This window comes from Oryctolagus cuniculus, chromosome 1 (genome assembly GCF_051225735.1).
Source record: "Oryctolagus cuniculus isolate XC-2025 breed Fujian yellow rabbit chromosome 1, ASM5122573v1, whole genome shotgun sequence".
Lineage (NCBI taxonomy): Eukaryota > Metazoa > Chordata > Mammalia > Lagomorpha > Leporidae > Oryctolagus > Oryctolagus cuniculus.
The window spans coordinates 41,282,875-41,302,132 of NC_142867.1; the positions used below are offsets into that span (position 1 = coordinate 41,282,875).

Sequence of the window (19,258 nt, forward strand, 5' to 3'; positions counted from 1 at the left end):
ACACCAGTTCTGCAGAGGGGTCAGAGAAGAAAGGCTGGGTTATAAATGCATGTCCACTAAGGCTCTATACCTCTCTAAAAACTCGAGTAAGTAAGATATTTCAGGGCCAGAGGAACGAGCAGAAAGGGAAAGACTTGGCAGGAAAACCAAGAATAGACCTGTGACTGCTGGATTGCATTGTGTACTGAATTCCTTGCTCAAGGCCAACAACATGTGCTGTTCCAAGTCTAACCCAGGACCCATGAGGGGACAGGGATAAGACTGGCTTTCAGTTCCTGCATGATCAGTTTGTATGACTTGTGACATCCTCCTAAATGCTTAAGGAAAGGACTCTGGGATGCTCTACTGATGACTTGATTTGTCAGAATAAAGTATTGTTCTCTTTGCTATCAATCATCCGGTGACTGAAAGTCAAAGCCTCATACATCATGGTCCACACTTCCACATTGTCTCCCATTGTCACTGCCCTGTTAAAAATGACATGCAGAACCTGATGGCAGACTGGGGGAGCTTGATAAAGGTGTTCTAAAGAACAAGCCAAAAATACTTCCAGTGCTAATGAAGAAAGTACAGCCATCCATGCCTTCAAAGGCAAGTTCATTCTTTTACATCTCTCCAAGTTCACCGACGGCTCATTCAATTTCAGCATTAATAATAGCTTTCATATTCCTGATGACAGAACCAACAGAACCTGTGGAATCGCCAATACAACACTGATGTCAATGTAATCCTGTATACCATCTCCTTGGCTGACTCCTCAATCAGTGCATTTACCACAGGCTGCTCCTGCGAGGCAAATGCTAAGGGCTTCGCAAATGACAACATAAACCCTAGTTTGAGGTATGTTTCTTCAGAAAAGCATCCTTGTGCTAAGCTTTCATATATTGAATGTTACTCAAATCAATCTCATTGAAAGTCATCAGTATTGCACATGTATTCTAAGTTTCCTTTAGATGCTGAACAATGCACTGTCACATCTTGTTTATTTTCTCCTGATCTTCTGCAACTGTGTCCCTAACAGCTTTCTCCCACTTGACATCTTTCTGCCTCTGTGACAGACTTCGCAAATGCTGAGTTTTGGCTTAATCATATCATTCTTTTTTTTCTTTCATTTCTATTTTTTAATTTTTTTAATTTTTTATTTAGTAAATATAAATTTCCAAAGTACAGTTTATGGATTACATTGGCTTCCCCCCCTCCATAATTTCCCTCCCACTCGCACCCCTCCCATCTCCCGCACCCTCTCCCCTTCCATTCACATCAAGATTTCTTAAACACAGCTATTGTTCTGAAGAAGCAAACACTGAAGACATTACTGTTATTAATGACAACTTTCCTACCGTCAGAGCAAACTGGTTCCTGAAATTAGGAAATTCTGGGCAGGTAGCACCTCCATAGAGGGCAGTTACACATCTGGCAGGAAGAGAGTGAGTGGCTGAATGCCAGGACATGCGACAGCATTATGGCAGCAGACCCACTGATTCTTCTTTATTTTTCTTTTCTTTCCTTCTGCAAATAAGATAGTGCCTATCCAATACTGGTGTGATGCTTGAAGGTCTAACCTAACATTACTGTTCCATGAAGTTTTTCCCAAAATGGCAGTAAGTTTAATGATCTTTGACACTCCCCTCAATGACCCCTTCCCCAAAGCTAATATATAAAGGGCTTCCAATACAGTTAACATCTTGAAATTAATTTGGAGCCATCCTATCCTGGTTACTAGACTGTGGACCTGGTAATATGTCTTCCAACTTTGTTTAAATGCCCACTGTAGCTTTGTTGAATAAGAGAGGATGTTAAATAATAAATGCAAATACTCTCTTTCTAAGTTCCATATACAAAAGAAACATTAACAAGTTAAGGGAAATTGGTAAAAGTTAATTTAGATCAGATGATTTCAAATGCTGGTTCTTACTAGCACTCAAGTGTGTGTAGAAAACTTAAATTAAGCACAAGATAAAAGGATAAAAAGCCCTTTCAAGTTAGATTAACTAAATAACTAGAAAAGTACAACCTAAATTGTGGCCCATAGACCATCAAAGTCAGTAGCATGTAGGGACTTTGTGTGAAATGGAGAATCTCATGTCCCCACCCAGAACTACTGAATCTGAATCTTTTTTAACATGGCACACAGAGGTCTAGGTTGTGGCACAGCAGGTTAAGCTGCAGCTTTTGACACCAGCATTCAATATCAGGATAGCAGATTGAGTCCCTGATCCTCTACTTCTGTTTTAGCTCCCTGCTAATGAGTTTGGAAAAGCAATAAATGATGGCTCAAATGCTTGAGCCCCTGCCACTCATTGGGGAATAAGCAAGCAGATGGAAGATCTCTTGCTGTCTCTCCTTCTCTCTGTATTGCACTAATTTCCAAATAAATAAATAAACAAATAAACAAATAAATTCTTATTTTAAAAAAGATAAACAGATATCTCCTCCCTATGTTAAAATTGCTGAAACACCCGCAGAGAAACTTCATTCTGTCTAACTAAAGATGAATAATCTCTTTAGAAGAGCTAGACTAGAACAAGTAATCTACATGACTGGGCTTCATTTTTACTAAACACTAGCAGACAGACATAATAACAACATTCATCCAATACATAAGTAAAAGGATTCAAATCAGCTAAAATATTGATATGGGATTACCACCTCTCCCCAACCCATATAAATTATAATCAAATTTAATATATGAGGAAAGGGGGTTGGTGTAATATTTAGTTAAAACAGTTTCTGCCTGATTTGAAAAAAGTTCAGAGAACTATTTCAATAATATTATTTTAGAAGACTTCACAAATTTTAATGTATAAATTATGAGCATATCAAACATATCCATGATAGAACCAAACTGAATTATTATAACAAAGGCATCATATACCTCTAAGGTTACAGACACTTTTCCTTTATTATGATCACAAACAATGTTAGAACAGTTGAATAGAAAAATATTATCTTTCAGATCTTTGTCTCCATTCACAGGTAAACTGCATTTGTATTAAGAAATAGCATTAGTTCTTGGTTTCTACATTGATTTCTTTTCTTTAAAAATATACAAAATAATTTATATCTCAAAATTTATTAAATCTTTAGACCTTGATAAATATTAAAAATCCATGAATTGCCTCTCTCCAAAATATTCTCAAAATCTGTTTGCCTTTATTTATAAATAAATAAAACAAATATATTTACCAAAAAAGAAAACACTTTACCCCTAGCTTCAAGATGACTTATTAAGTAGCATTAAGTAGGAAAGAGGAGACTAGAGGGTATTTTTACATATCCCAGAGTTGGAAAGTAGTAGGGCCTCAGTTATTGCGTGAAATATATTTTTCAAAAGAACATAGGAATAATATATGATTAGATTTAGGGAAAGTGAACTGATACTATCTGAAGAAATAAATTTAGCTAGGGAAAATAAAAATAATTCATTAAAATGGAATATGTATAAAATATTTTGTAAAATGCATTTTCGTGTGTAAAATCATCTGATCTTATTAAATAAATTTGAAGTGTGGGTATTAATCTTATCCATATTTTACTGACAGAAAAATTGACATCCAACAAATGACCTTACTTATGCTCTTTTTCCATTTAACTGAAATAGTTAATAAAAAATCCAGATGCCATCATATCAATTATACATTCTTCTAAATACATAAACCTACATTTAGTAAACAAAAAAGAAAAGGACAAAAAATTCAGTCGATGGGCTTGGGCTTGACATAAGTAAGAATTTTTATATATGGATTAGTCAGAGTTGCAGAAAAAATTTCCTAGTAGTACTTTTTCCCTTGAAACACAAGATGCCGTCCTGAGCCCAATAGCAATTATTTTTTAATTGCACCCTGTGGTTTTCCTGATTTGTTGTCAGAAGCACTGATTAAACAAAATTACCTACTCAAGATACAAAGAGTTCTAGCAAATTATATATCTCATGCACGTTTCTATCCTTATGGAATTTTTATACTCTTACTTCTTGAAGTTGTGTAACAATGGTTGGGGGAAGAGTGGTAAAACATGAGAGTTGGGAATTTGACAAAAGTATTACATAATTCAAATGAAAAAAGCATACAAGTGTGGGTGAATATAAATTCTGACTTCTAACTAAATGGCATGAAATCAGAGCACTGAAATACTTTCTATTATCTTCTCATATCCTGCACTTGACTTTGTCCTTCCAGTTTATTTCATGACCAGCATTAATTTAGTTCTGTTCTTGGTTAAAACCACAAATGTTCCTGGAAGAGAAAATTCCTTAAATGATAAACCTAAACTCTACATCTAAAGTGAGCATAGGCAAGTGAGTATAGACAAAAGGATGAGAAGATACAAAGAATGAAGAAAGAACCACATCAAGAGGATTAAGTGGATAAACCACACACTAGGTTATAGACAAGACACTGGCATATCTGTGAAAATCCAGTAGTAAATGAAGGGTCCTTTAAAAATTCATGACTGCCCCGTGCTGCGGCTCACTAGGCCAATCCTACGCCTGCAGCACCGGCACCCCGGGTTCTCGTCCCAGTTGGGGTGCCGGATTCTGTCCCGGTTGCTCCTCTTCCAATCCAGCTCTCTGCTGTGGCCCGGGAGGGCAGTGGAGGATGGCCCAGGTCCTAGGGCCCTGCACCCGCATGGGAGACCAGGAGGAAGCACCTGGCTCCTGGCTTCAGATCAGCGCGGTGCACTGGCCACAATGCGCTGGCCATAGGGCCACTTGGGGGATGAACCAATGGGAAAAGGAAGGCCTTTCTCTCTGTCTCACTGTCTCTTTTCTCACTGTCTAACTCTGCCTGTCAAAAAAAAAAAAAAAAAATCATGACTATAGGGCTGGTGCTGTGGTTTAGTGGGTAAAACCACTGCCTGCAGTGGGGGTACCTATATGGGTGCCTGTTCGAGTCCCAGCTGCTCCACTTCCAATTCAGCTTTCTGCTATGGCCTGGGAAAGCAGTAGAGGATGGCCCAGTTCCTTGGGACCCTGCTCCTGCATGGGAAACCCAGAGGAAGCTCCTGGCTCCTGGCTTCCGATTGGCACAGCTCAGGCCATTGCAGCCAGTAGGGGAGTGAACCAGTGGATGGAACACCTCTCTCTCTCTCTCTGCCTCTCCTCTCTCTCTAACTCTGACTTTCAAATAAATAATAACTAAATCCTATTAAAAAATTCATGACTGTGCATTATGAAAAAACTATGTACACACTTCAAACTAATTGCACCAAAGAAAAATCATAATTCCACTATAAAAATCGTGGCTTGGGGCTGGCACTGTGGTGCAGTAGGTTAATTCTCCTGTGCGGCCGACATCCCATGTGGGCACCGGTCCTAGTCCCGACTGCTCCTCTTCCAATCCAGCTCTCTGCTGTGGCCTGGGAAAGCAGTAGAAGATGGCCCAAGTCCTTGGGCCCCTGCACCCATGTAGGAGACCTGGAGGAAGCACCTGGCTCCTGGCTTCGGATCGGCACAGCTCCAGCTGTTGCAGCCATTTGGGGCGTGAACCAACAGAATGAAGACCTTTCTCTCTGTTTCTCCCTCTTGCTGTCTGTAACTCTACCTCTCAATTAAATAAATAAAATATTTAAAGAAAAAATCGTGGCTATATTAGGAAGTGATAAGGAGTTTTCCAATACTTAGGATTTTGCAAAACGAAAAAAAGTATTGGAATGTTGTGATCCATAATCACTGAATGTTGAAATGAGAGGAAACGCTGCTGGGGAGATTTGCCGACATTTTGTAACAGATCAGCATCAGTGTTGTTACAGGACCATTTCAACATAAGGGGTTATTCTCATAAAGGTTTAGATAATAATTGATTGAGTTGTTTCTCAAATGGGGTGCGTTATATCCAAAAAAATGAAGTATTGTGGGGGCTCAAATACATGAAAGTTTTCTTTGGAACGTCAAATCTAGTCACAATGATGGACCACTGGTAAAAAAAGGTTCAGTTTGTACTTCCGAGTGATTCTGCTCTTGCTACATAGCTCTAAACTCCTTTTTACAAACTATGAAATTTATGGCAAACTCTTTTTATTTAATTGCTTTAAACTATATCTGTTGCAGCAGCTTTCTATGTAATTACTTTCCAGGGTAATTGGCTTCTTTTCTTTTATTGTGCGTAGGTTAACAAATACCCTTGTAACTGAGCAACAGTAATGAAATGAAGTGAAATAAATCAAGCAAATTCACAATTGCGCTTTTGAAAAGTCTTCTGCCATGACAGAAAGAGAACATCTCAATATATTGCCACAAGAAGAAATATTAAAAGGAGAACAATAACTTGTCCTTACAAATTACTTGGCATCACCATTAGGGTAAAGTATATAGAAAACAAGACACTCTTAAAAATTGCACAATGAATGAAATTGCTGTGTGTTTTGTCTATGCTTCTTGAAATTCTATGTCCATAGTAAAAAAAAAAATTGTTTATAATAGAGATGGTTCTGTAATTGTTCTATATTTTAATTAGAAATGAGAGCTTTTGAGGTTGTAATCCATCCCTGAACAATACTTTCAGTTTGCTCAAACTGATCCTACGAAAGGCCAGAATTTCTAATCTGCAGTTTCAGAACTTAGAATGAGTTATGATTAGAAACATGTGTTGAACTTTCCTTGAGCTCAGAAGAAACAGATGTCTCACCTAAAAAAAAAAAAAACAACCTGGATTTTTTAAATGTGCTTTAAAATGAAGTATTTAGAATCTAAATGCTTATACAGATCATATATATATCATATATATATGATATATATATATATATATATAGGAATACTACCAAGCCATTAAAAAAGAAAGCTACCCTGTCTTTGCAACTAAATGGATGAGATCAGAGATCATTGTTCTTAGTGAAATAAGGCAAACCTATCCAAAAAATCATGTTTTCCCTTGTATGTGTCAGCTAATATCTAGATCGCAAAAAAGATAATTTATGTGCATGAAATGTACATCTTGATATTTGATTATTTTTATAGCTAAATAGTCTTTCTGCTTTCTACTTGTTGAATTCTATTTTTGGTAGAGGATTAAGCTTGTGATTATAAAGCAAATTGAAATTATGTTATAGCATATTATTAAAAGAAAAATAAGAGGGGCCGCCATTGCAGTGTAATGAGAGGCAGTAGATGCAGGAAGAGAAAGACAGAACAAAGAAAGCCTTGGTTACTGACTTCCCAGGCAAGCTCCTACAAGGCTCAGATTTTTGTCTGCTGATCACCAGGCATCCATTCTAACACTACAAATGTGTACTTTCTTCATGATGATGCTGATGGTAGGATGGAAAGATAACAGCAACAATTTCACAGATTGATAATGGATTGAATAGGATTATCTCATGTACTCCTCACAGTAACTACCCAAGTCAGGATATTATTATCCTCATTCTACAGATGAGAAAGCTAAAAGCTCAATGATGATTAACATCTTGGCCAAAGTTAAATCACAGAACCAGGGCTGGCATAGTGGCACAGCAGGTAAAGCAGCCACCTGTGATGCCAATGTCCCATATGGATACAGGTTTGAGTCCTGTCTGCTCCACTTCCAATCCAGCTCCCTGTTAATAACCTGGGAAAAGCAGCAGAAGATGGCCCAGGTGTTTGGAGTCCTGCTATCCACATGGGAGACCTGGAAGAAACTCCTGGATCCTGACTGTTGCAGCCATTTGAGCAGTGAATCAGCAGGTGCAAGATATCTCTCTCTCTCTCTCTCTCTCTGTACCTCATGTCCTCTGTAACTCTGACTTTCAAGTATATAAATAAAATCTTTAAAACGAAAAATAAGAAAGGAAGTAAGAGGAAGATTGAAGGGTTGGCTGGAAAGTATCATTATATTCTTAAAACTGTTTATATGAAATACAGAAAATCTGTGCTCTTTAAATAAATAAATAAATAAATTCATATATATGTATAAAAGAAATAGAAAGGATGTACTTTAAAGACATTATTTAAAGTTATAAACACCTTTATAACATTAGTATTAAATTTATTACAAACTTAGCAATTATAGAATACTACTTATTTTTCCAATAAGTGAACAGATTAAGAAGAAACACAGAAATTGGAACAAGCATGATTTACATCTTGTGAAAAGAAAAGAAAGCTTATTTTACCATTGATTCAAAGGCTTAGAATAGTGAAAGGTAAGGGTCAGCATGAAAGCAGGAATGCAAACTGGTAAAGCCACCATGGAAGTCAGTCTGGAGATTCCTCAGAAACCTGAATATAGCCCTACCATACAACCCAGCCATCCCACTCCTTGGCATTTACCCAAAGGAAATAAAATTACCCAAAGAAATTAAATTACGCAAAGGAAATAAAATTACCTAAAGAAAATTAAATTACCCAAAGGAAATAAAATTGGCAAATAAAAGAGTTGTCTGCACCTCAATGTTTATTGCAGCTCAGTTCACAATAGCTAAGACCTGGAATCAACCTAAATGCTCATCAACAGAAGACTGGATAAAGAAATCATGGGATATGTACTCTATAGAATACTATACTGCAGTAAAAAACAATGAAATTCAGTCATTTGCAACAAAATGAAAATCTGGAACACATCATGCTGAGTGAAATAAGCCAGTCCCAAAGGGACAAATATCATATGTTTTCCCTGATCCGTGACAACTAACTGAGCACCTAGAAGGAAACATGTTGAAGTGAAATGGAACACTATGAGAAACAGTGACTTGATCAGCCCTTGTCCTGACTGTCAAGGAACAACTTATTCTGTTTAGTATTTCTTTGTTCTACTTAATACCATTGCTTGAACTCTAATTAACACACAAGTATTCTTAGGTGTTTAAATTTAACTGAAAAATGATCTCTGTTAAATATAAGAATGGAAATAAGAGAGGGAGGAGATACACAGTAGGAACATGCTCACTCGGACTTATCCCTAATTGTAGAACTAGCAACGTGCCAGGGGATTCCAATTCAATCCCATCAAGGTGGCATGTACCAATTCCATCTCACTAGTCAAAGTGATTAGTTTCAGTTCATAATTGATCTTAATGATAGGATTAAGTGTCAAAGGGATCACATAAACAAGACTAGTGTCTGCTAATACTAACTGATAGAATTAAAAAGGAGAGAACAATCCAACATGGGAAGCGGGATACACAGCAGACTCATAGAATGGCAGATGTCCTAAACAGCACTCTGGCCTCAAATAAGCCCTTAAGGCATTCGGATCTGGCTGTGAGTGAGATCCCAGCGAAAGAACAGGCCATCAAAGAAGGAGGTACCTTTCTCTGAAGGGAGGAGAGAAGTTCCACTTGACAATGGCCTTTCCTAAATAAGATCGGAGTTGGCGAACTTAACTTAAGAGGCTTGCACAGCCTTGGCAGCTCATGACAAGAGCCTAAGGTGATTACTGATGCCATAAACAAGAGTGTCAATTGTTAAGTCAACAACAGGAGTCACTGTGCACTTACTCCCCATGTAGGATCTCTGTCCTTAATGTGCTGTACTATGTGAATTAACAGTAAAACTACTACTCAAACAGTACTTTATACTTTGTGTTTCTATGTGAGTGCAAACTGTTGAAATCTTTAGTTAGTATATACTAAGTTGATCTTCTGTATATAAAGATAATTGAAAATGAATCTTAATAAAGAATGGGATGGAGAGGGGGTGGGAAATAGGATGGTTGGGTTTGGAGGGAGGTTATGGGGGAAAAGCTGCTATAATCCAAATGTTGTACTTTGGAAATTTATATTTATTAAATAAAAGTTAAAAATAAATTATTCATTGAGAAAAAAAAAAGAAAGCAGTGATTCTTTTTCTTTCTTTCTTTCTTTTTTTTTTTTTTTTTTTTTGGACTGGCAGATTTAGATAGTGAGAGAGCGAGACAAAGAGAAAGGTCTTCCTTTTTCCGTTGGTTCACCCCCCAAGTAGCCGCTATAGCCAGCGCATTGCAGCTGGCACGCTGCGCTGATCCAAAGCCAGGAGCCAGGTACTTCCTCTTGGTCTCCCATGCAGGTGCAGGGCCCAAGGACCTAGGCCATCCTCCACTGCACTCCCGGGCCACAGTAGAGAGCTGGACTGGAAGAGAAGCAACCAGGACAGAAACTGGCACCCCGACCTGGACTAGAACCTGGAGCGCCGGTGCCACAGGTGGAGGATTAGCCAAGTGAGCTGCAGCACCAGCCTAGCAGTGATTCTTAAACTACTAAACTTTGTATGCATACAGATTATCTCATAATCTGATAAATTTTACCAACTCACCTTCAAGAAAAATTTCATATCCTACTCAATAAAATTTATGGACAAATTCTGGGCTGTCAGTATCTTTCTGAAAATCATCAATTAATCCTAAATCCATCACTTAATCATGAAGGTACATTGTAAATGGAAAGAACATTTTGCCAGGGCCTGATAGATAATACATGCATTAAAATATTTTTGAATAAATGAATGAAAATTAAGTGAGGAGACCTAGATACATGATTATCAATAATTCACTTAAAATGCTGGACTTTTCTTCACCCAAATCCCCTTAAAATCCATGTATTTCCAGTGCTTTTCAATATTTGATGAATCCCTGTAGTTTTCTGGAGAAAATGTTTATTAATTGTAATATGTCAAAGTCTGAAAAGAAACATGTAATATTTTAAAATCTATCTGCTCCAATATTTAGTGAATAATAAAACAATGAGATGAGTTGGTTTTATGCAATAGGTTGAAATGTTGAATTTATTTGGCAAAGCAATTAATGTTCTCTTGTTTCTTACCCATAGAACATACCCCTAAGCTGTGTGCTCTTTAGAACTGGTGGGTAGTTTGGTGGGGAGAGTTTGGCCTACTGGGTGAGCTACTGCTTAGAAAACCCACATTCCATTTTAGAGTGCCTAACTCAGTCCTTGCTATCATCCTAATTCCATGCTCCTGCTAATGTACACTCTGGGAGGCAGCAGATAATGACACAGATGCTAGGTCCCTGGAACCTATGTGGGAGTACAAGAGTGAGTTTCTTGCTTCATTCTGGCCCAGGCTTTGGGGAGTGAACCATCAGATGAGAGACTTTGTCTCCTTCTCTCCTACTCTTGATGTTTCTCAAATAAATGAAATAAAATGAATTTAAATTGGTAATGTGAATCTCAAGAAAATGTGTTTTCTTAGAAAAGACAAGCAAATGTCTATCTTAGATGCATCATAAATTTTGACTGACAACACTTAACATTTTAAGGAAATGTTTTGCATTTTAGTTAGCAAAAGGTACTATGGATTTTAATTCTTGTATCAAGCCTTATTTCTGGCTTTACGTGATTGAATTTGAATATAGGAATGTATTAGAAAATATTTCTAAACAAATCTCCTATGAATCATCAGCAGAACTGGAACACAATGGAAATAAATGTGACAGAGTGGAGTTGAAAGATTTAACTTAGTGTATAATTCTAGCACTAGCTAGTCCAATGATTTTGAATAGCTCCTGTAACTTGTTTGGGTTTTAGTTTGCTAATCCATGATAATGGAAAGTATCACATAATCTACTGGCCCATATAATTATTTTGAGGCACTAATCAATGAAAACTGGAACACTTGAAGCTTATGGACTCATATAAGAAAATTAAATCAGTAAACCCTTCAGCCACTTTTGTAGAGCACCTATAATTTTGCAGCAAACATCTTTTACCCAGAGGTAAATTGGTATTTGTAGCAAATATATAGCTCTGAAGATACTTTTTCTCATTAAAGAATTGATTTAACATATGGATTTGATAAATATAATTTCATAATGGACAGATGCATAAAAATTAAGTCACACAACAGCTTTAAAATTAAGGCATAACTACTTCAAAATCTTCCCTCATAGATGACTCAAAAAATCATAAAATAATCTGACATTCTGGTGCCCAAATATGGAAATTCATGGAGCAACATTTCTGCTCAGAAACAGATGATAAGGAAATATCAAGTAGAATATGCCAAGTCTCTTGAGAAAATGCCACTGATTAGACTTGCTATTTTGATGTCTGAGTTTATATATTTATTTAAAATTTTGCTTATTTTATTTGACAGAGAGGGAGGAACAAAGAGATCTTCAATCCACTGATTCACTTCTTGAATGCCTGTAACACACAGGACTGTGCCAAGTTGAAGCTAGGAATCCAAAACTTTACCTGAGATTCTGACAAGGTAGGTAGTAGGAAACCGGGTACTTGGGTCATCATGTACTGCCTCCTAGGTGCACTTAGCAGGAAGCTGAATCAGGAGTAGCAGGATTTCAATATGACTTTAATGACAATAAACCAGGTCTCCAATATGAGGTTCAGGAGTTGCAAGCAATGGATATCAATATCTTCCCCTGATGTCTGAGTTTTTGAAAGGTTGAGTGCATCTGATCTAATACCACATATCCCAGAATAATCATACCAGCATTTTGATGCAATGGCATAAACATATGTTGTAGGCGTAGTTATCAATAAACTATGCAGTCTTGGAAGACATAATTGACCCAAGTCACTTATACTTAAAATAAATCAATATAAATAAATAAATACATAAATAAATAATCAAATAAAATTCATGCTGTTGGTATTATTCTGCTGGTAAGTTTGTTGTCCAAGTAACTATTTTCAGAGGCTTAAAATATCACACTTCTCTAGCCCTGGTTACTATCACTGTGAAACTGATCACACACCTTTTTCTCTCATTGTGATGGGGTGAGTTTCAGATTAAATAATGCACATCACAGCTCCAGATACAGTGTAAAGTATGTCAGGCCTGAGGAGACAATGCCCCAAAGTATTACACCCTGGCTTACTGAGGACTTTAACTTAAAGGGCATTGGAAAGTCTACATAAGGTCTCTCTCGAAACTTCTTCCCTCCTGCCTCTTCTGCACCTCCAAAACAATTCATAGAAACTGAAATCTTTCCTTCTCAAGGTGAGTCATAGAAACTAGAATGCTCTGCCCCAAAGACAAACCACGTAATCTAGGAATATCATCCCACCCTTCCTCTGCTTTTCTATGTTAAAGCTGGCCATAAAATAATTACTTCCTCTATCTGTCAGAAGACCCTGGTTCCAGAGAAATCCTACTCCACACCCATGAAAAACCAATACAACTCAGAAAGTCAGAAAGAATCTGAATAAACAGGCTCTATTAGCTTAACTCTACTTGGTCTATGAGCATTACATCACACCCTTTTGTCCACTGACATTTATACAAGGCTGTCTGTTCTGAGATCCTAAATGCAGGAATGAATCTTTTAGATTTGCATTCGTTATTAGTTACCTACTGTAGCATTGACTTTGGGTAAGCAACCTCCTTGCTTTAATTTCCACATACACACACTGAAAGCAAGAGTTTTCAAAAGGTACAAGGAAATATTCATTATATAAAAGACACATGGATTTCAAAAATTTTGCATCAAAATAAATTGATACTTTAATTTCATTTTCCAATAACTTTTTGGAAGACATTATATATGCATATATATACACTGATAAGCCCAATATCTTATACATACCCAAATTGTTTAGAAGAGAAAATGAGATAATCCTTATACAACACTTAGCAATATATCTTATAAGTGCATAGTTGGTAGTCAATATGATATTGAATCACAACTGTAAGGTTAATTGTCTGGCCGGCACCCTGGCTCAATAGGCTAATCCTCCGCTTTGCGGTGCCGGCACCTTGGGTTCTAGTCCCAGTCGGGGTGCCGGATTCTGTCCCGGTCACTCCTCTTCCTGTCCAGCTCTCTGCTGTGGCCCGGGAGTGCAGTGGAGGATGGCCCAAGTTTTTGGGCCCTGAACTCCCATGGGAGACCAGGGGAGAAGCACCTGGCTCCTGGCTTCATGTCAGCGCGGTGCGCCAGCCGCAGCGCGCCAGCCGCAGTGCGCCAGCCGCAGCAGCGGCCATTGGGGAGTGAACCAACAGAAAAGGAAGACCTTTCTCTCTGTCTCTCTCTCTCTCACTGTCCACTCTGCCTGTCAAAAAATAAAAATAAATAAAAAAATAAAAAAAGAAGGCCTGACCAAAGCAAACTGACATGTTGAACAAATCCTTCATAACTTGCATAAAAATTAGTAAATCCTCATAAACATGAAGTTCGGGAAATCTATTATAATTAAAATACATGTTTTGAAAGTTTACTACTAAACCTGTAGCTAATCTTTAATCTAGAGAACATGAAGTGTATTCAGAGATAATTTCCAATTAAATTTGACAATTACATCACCTTTTGAAAATCTAATGAAAAATTCAAATTGTCTCTCATTCCCTGTTGCATAGATAAGATGATAGACTGAATTTTTGGTGACTGGAGAATATTGTGAAAATTGTTTTGAATTTACTCAATCTAGTAAAATAAAAATAAGTAAAAGGAAATCAAATCACGTATTTTAAATGTTCAAATTGTCCAATGATCAAGTTTATGACAAAACAGTAATTTTAATCTCCCCAAACAAATAAATGTGTTGGTTTATTGTCTTTTTTAATTTATGTAATTACTTACCCACTTATATTTGTTCTTATATTTTTTAAAGTATTTGTTTATTTGAGCTGTGTGTCAGAGAGATAGGAAGAGAGATAGGGAGTGATATCTTCTATTCTCCAGTTCACTCCCCAAATGGCCTCAACAAGCCAGGACTGGGAGGGAGCCTACTGACAACAGCAGCCAGGAACTCCCTCTAGATCTCACAAATGGGTGACAGATGCACAAATATTTTAGCCATCATTCACTGCCTTCCTAGCTGCATTTGCCAGAAGTTGGTTGGAAGTGGAGCAGCTAGGACTCCAACTGGCTCTGTGATATGGGATGCCAGCATCATAAGCAGAGGTTTAACCCACTGTGCCACAACATTGGTCTCCATTTTTGTTTGTTTAATGAGAATACTCAGTACAAAGGAAATTGTAATTAAACTGAACCATGTACATATTTTAATGAAATCTTAAACTCTCTTAAAAGCAACCGATAATAGGGATCAATAACATTAACTGTTTTGAAGTAATTTTAGTTAACTGATAGCTAGAAATGTCAAATCAAAACTATAGAGCTCAAGTTACAAAGAAAAAAATATTTTTTCCGCATAAATCAAAGGTCTAATACATGCATATACAAATGTATACACGTATACAGATAAAGGAAAGGTTAAGTTACTTTTGGCACACCCATATAATTGAAGATGCAGCATTCAAATATATGTAAAATGGAAAGAACATCTTCAGATGGTGGATATTCAGCTAAGAGGTTAAGGTATTGGTGGAGACATCCACATCTCACATTAAAATACTTGGGTGACAGCAGAAAGAACGGGCCATCAAAGAAGGAGGTACCTTTCTCTGGAGGGAGGAGAGAACTTCCACTTTGACTGTGACGTTGTCTAAATAAGATCAGAGTTGGCAAACTCAAGAGGCTTCGATAGCCTTGGCAGCTCATGACAAGATCCTTGGGTGATAACTGACATCATAAATAAGAATGTCAATTGTTAAATCAACAACAGGAGTCACTGTGTACCTACTCCCCATGTAGGATCTCTGTCCTTAATGTGTTGTACTATGCGAATTAATGGGAAAACTACTACTCAAACAGTACTTTATACTTTGTGTGTCTGTGTGGGTGCAGTCTGTTGAAATTTTAGTATATACTAAATTGATCTTCTGTATATAAAGTTATTGAAAATGAATCTTGACCAGTGCCGTGGCTTTCTTGGCTAATCCTCTGCCTGCGGCGCTGGCACCCAGGGTTCTAGTCCCGGTTGGGGCACTGGGTACTAGTCTGGGTTGCTCCTCTTCCAGTCCAGCTCTCTGCTGTGGCCCGAGAGGGCAGTGGAGGATGACCCAAGTGCTTGGGCCCCTGCACCCGCATGGGAGACTGGGAAGAAGCACCTGGCTCCTGGATCCTGGCTTCGGATCGGTGCAGCGCCAACTGTAGTGGCCATTAGGGGAGTGAACCAACAGAAGGAAGACCTTTCTCTCTGTCTCTCTCTCACTGTCTATAACTCTCTCTCTGTGTCTCTCTTTCTCTCACTGTCTAACTCTGCCTGGCAAAAAAGAAAAAAAAAGAAAAAAAATGAATCTTGTTGAAGAATGGGATGGGAGAGGGAGTGGGAAATGGGTTGGTTGGGGGTGGGAGGGGGATTTTGGGGGGGAAAAGCCTCTATAATCCAAAAGTTGTACTTTGGAAATTTATATTTATTAAATGAAAGTTGAAAAAAAATACTTGGGTGATATATTTGCCTTCTGCTCCTGATTCTGGCTTCCTACTACTGAACACACTGGGAGGCAATTGTGATAATTCAAGAAATTGAGCTCCTGCCCCATATGGGAGATGTGAATTGAGTTCCCACTTCTGACTTTGTCCTGGCCTAGCACTGGCCATCATTGGTATTTAAGGAATAAACCAATAGATAATAGCTCTGCTTTGTCTTTCTGTATCTCAAAGAATTTTTTCCAAAGACATTTTTATGTTTTAAATTATTTAAAAAGAGAGCCGGCACCGCGGCTCACTAGGCTAATCCTCCAACTTGTGGCGCCGGTCGGGGCACCGGATTCTGTCCCAGTTGCCCCTCTTCCAGGCCAGCTCTCTGCTGTGGCCTGGGAAGGCAGTGGAGGATGGCCCAAGTCCTTGGGCCCTGCACCCCATGGGAGACCAGGAGAAGTACCTGGCTCCTGCCATCGGATCAACACAGTGTGCTGGCTGCAGCGCGCCAGCCACAGCGGCCATTGGAGGGTGAACCAACGGCAAAGGAAGACCTTTCTCTCTGTCTCTCTCACTGTCTACTCTGCCTGTCAAAAAAATAAAAATAAAATAAATTATTTAAAAAGAAAATATATATTACTTACAAAGCAGAGCATGTCTTGTGTATAAGGAAGTAGAAAAAATGAAATACGTAAAGAATCATTTGTATTTGTTCTGAATTATGGCATTTTAAGTATTTCTTTTTGGCTTTATGATTTTTGATAATTCCAAAATTTTTCTAGACAATAAATGAAACTCAATTAAAAGGCAATGTGATGTGCTGGGGCCTGTGCTGTGGACTAGCAGGTAAAGCCACCACTTACAATACCAGCATCCCACATGGTTGTCAGTTTGAGTCCTGGCTGCTCTGATTCTGATCCGGCTCCCTGCTAATGTGCCTGGGAAAGCAGTGGCAGATCTTGGCTCCTGGCTTCAGCACTGGCCATTGTAGCCATCTGGGGGAGTGAACCAACAGATAGAGAATCTCTCTTTCTCTATGTATCTCTCCACCTCCCTGGAACAGTGGCTTTCAAAGTAAATAAATATTTTTAAAATTGCTTATAAAATTAATAATTACAAATGGCAAATAAGTATTCTAGAGAATATGAATTCTAAATGGATTCAAGTAGGATACAGTCGTCAAAATGCTTGGCAAAAGTTTTTTTTTTTCTTTTGTCAAAAATGTTTATTGTGTTTGGTACCCTTTCCCAAGAAAAAGCCAACTGACAAATATTAATAATGGCACAGAATTTGTCATCCCATCTCACAGTTCCTCAACATATACCATTATGTTTTAAAATAAAATTCAAATGTTTTGGCTGCAAGCATTACTCTATCAAAGTCTACATTTACTAAAACCATCACATTTATTCAACATTGATGATATTTTTAGGGGAAACTATTTGAAATAGAATCTTCTACTCATCTCAGGTTTCAGCAAAGTAGCACCAATTGTAGATTCATTTTCCAAGGTATATTGAGGAATTTCTGTGGCCACATACTCTTCTGTGCAACATACTCTTACATGAGATCCCATTGTCTACTACCATATGTACTTTTAACTTAACACATATTCATTTAACACTAATGCATACCATTGATACAGCTCTAAAAAGAGCAGATCAGCTCACTGCTTTCAAGATCTATGATGATCACATCATAGCAGAAACCACTGACTGTGTCCCTATCACCAATTACCATCATTTCACTTTATATCTAAAAAACAATCTTTCACTATGAAAACAGACATTGCTAAAGTTTTACTTTTGCATAGATCCATGATTCAATTTGAAGAGACAGAATATGCTAACAGCATCCTAATTCATGCAACTTCATGATTTACAAATACACAGTTCTAATTTTGTATAAATGTGTTCCTCTCAAAGTGAGAGTGAAATAATAAGGCTTTAACATAATATATCTAATTCTGTAATTTTGAAGTAATAAAAATTTTCCACAAATCTTAATGTAGGTACTTTCTGAATGTTGATGTTTCTAATCTACATTTGACCAGTATATTACAAAGAAGTAAATCACTAAACATTACTGCATTGTCTAAATTTTCCCCCAGCTTTTCTTTCGAAAACTGTTTGATTAGAAAAATAAAATCCGAAATATTCAAAAAGTCTCATATGACCTTCCATATTTGCATAAGTCTCTCATCCTATACCTAAAAATCATAAACTGTAGGGAGCCTGAGTTTGCTTTATAACACTTCTGACCTTATTAAGTTAAACTAATTCACTGAGAACAATAATTTCTTTCCAAATGAAAGTGCACACATACTTTTTGTATTAATTCCAATTTATAATTGATGACTACAAAAAGCTAAGACCAGGTTGAATGTAAGAGTTAAGATATCCTGAACTCAACTGTCTCAGCATGAAAGATTAAAGGTAGAAAGCAATTGCCTTGGGTTTCATGCTTTTATCTTATCTATTTATCATATAAAATTAGTAGAGTGCTGGGAGGTGAAGGTTAGTAATCATCAACGAGAATTAATTCACAATATGCTTGGGGTGCTAGGGAACATCAAGTTATAAATGAAGCCAAAGTAATAGCAGGAAGCGCATTTGTGAAAGATCAAATGACAAGACGTGACCAGATTCATGCCTTCCCTGGAATAAGTGTTTAATAAATATTGGTTGACATGATAGGAACACTTTCCAATGAGTAAGCCAAACGTAAAGGAACTATACAGGAGTGATAAGTTATTTCTCATCTTTGCATTAGAAAAATTGCAGAATTTTCCAGTCATTTAAGAAAAATGGGAGTAAATTTCTCTTTAATGTAAATTTAAATTTCATTGATTGAATTGGTCATTATTGTGAAAAAATTTAAATGAAATATTATTGATAAAGTAATTTTCACTTAAATAACAAATTAGTATCTTAATGCTAAATACTCTGTCACTCTTACATAATTTGCTAATGCAGATATACAAGTACAACAGTTAACAAAATCTGCCTTTTATCTCTCCTGATTACAAAGGAATAAAGAAATTAACTATGTTGGTCTCCTCTTGGTGCTGTAGCAATTTACCATAAACTTAACGGCTTCAATCAAGACAAATTTTTTCTCTTACAATC

The 19,258-nt window shown here is 37.3% G+C and overlaps 1 protein-coding gene and 1 pseudogene across 2 annotated transcripts in view; both read right to left on the bottom strand.

The window, feature by feature from the left end:
• LUZP2 (leucine zipper protein 2) overlaps positions 1-19,258 on the bottom strand; it is a 527,801-nt gene that overhangs the window by 132,136 nt on the left and 376,407 nt on the right. The gene's annotated exons all lie outside the window — the stretch shown is intronic.
• Positions 311-1,451, bottom strand: LOC149128366 (dihydrolipoyllysine-residue succinyltransferase component of 2-oxoglutarate dehydrogenase complex, mitochondrial pseudogene; annotated as a pseudogene).